We start from the raw sequence: 1,091 nt of genomic DNA, 5'->3' as shown, positions 1-1,091 counted from the left end.
AAGCACAGATGGACCTTCAGCTTGACGCAGGGCCACCAACCAGGTCACACCCAGACTAGACCCACTGATTGCCACCCATGTTGCTAACATAGGAACATGAAAATGCATGTTTATTGTTGCATGCATCCAGATTTGGGGAGGATTTGTTATGAAACATTATTGTAGATGTAGCTAATCCAGGCAGTATTCTTAGACGTCCTCTCCTTCCCCCTCCTACAGGTAGTGGGCAAGGAGTGGGGAGGAGATTGCAGTTTATCCAAGGAGTTCAGGTTGTGGCTACAGGGTAGAAAAGTGCTATTAGACAAGGGAGGGTCTCTTGGGGAACGGAAGGGTTATCTCCAGCCAGTTTGTGGTGGGCTTGCCAAGTTCATAGGTAGACCAAGAGAGAATAGAACATACAGTATGCTATAGAATGCTTGGATGCAGCAACACAGGTGAACTATGCTAAGGAGGAGCCTGGCTCTAGCAAGGGGGTATAGCTCAGGGGTAGAGCATTTGACTGCAGATCAAGAGGTCCCCGGTTCAAATCCGGGTGCCCCCTACAGATGGCTTAACTTATTGCCAAATGCAAACAGAGGTCTCATTTAGGATCCTGCTCTTTGTAAAGTCACCTACATCACCACCCTCCTTGGATGTTGTGTCAGTTTTCTCAAATGACTTCTGGGCTGTGGGGCATGTCATGGTGCTGTTGCCAATGATGTGTGTGTAGCAGAAGTTCCTTAGCTCCTCATTAAAGTTTACATTATGATCAGCGGATACTCAGCCTGTCCGCACCAGAATTACTTAAAAACAGATAAGCCCTAGGAATTATGATGTTGTAGAACTGAGGAGGTACCTGGGAACTTGTGTTTTGGGGAGGCACACCCCCCTGCCCCCCGCTAACTTTGACTATAACATCCAGTGATTCCAAGTGGCTGGAAAATTATTTTGGAATTTACACTATATAATTTTAAACAACATTCTGGTGCCAAACATCAATGACTTTTCAGGTTAGTGCCTTCAGCCCAGGACTGAGGGAATATAAGAGGTAAGGTGTAGGCACAGACAGCAGCCAGGGGTGCAGAGGTAAGAGAATGAGGACAAGGTAAGGA

At 46.7% G+C, this 1,091-nt stretch overlaps 1 non-coding gene across 1 annotated transcript; it reads left to right on the top strand.

The window, feature by feature from the left end:
• Nucleotides 1-469: 469 nt before the first annotated feature.
• Nucleotides 470-541, top strand: TRNAC-GCA. The gene has a single exon. It is a non-coding gene; the product is annotated as a tRNA-Cys (tRNA).
• The last annotated feature ends 550 nt before the right edge of the window (nt 542-1,091 follow it).

The sequence above is a fragment of the Canis lupus genome, chromosome 16 (genome assembly GCF_011100685.1).
Source record: "Canis lupus familiaris isolate Mischka breed German Shepherd chromosome 16, alternate assembly UU_Cfam_GSD_1.0, whole genome shotgun sequence".
Classification (NCBI taxonomy): domain Eukaryota; kingdom Metazoa; phylum Chordata; class Mammalia; order Carnivora; family Canidae; genus Canis; species Canis lupus.
This window is presented reverse-complemented; position numbering and strand designations above follow the sequence as displayed.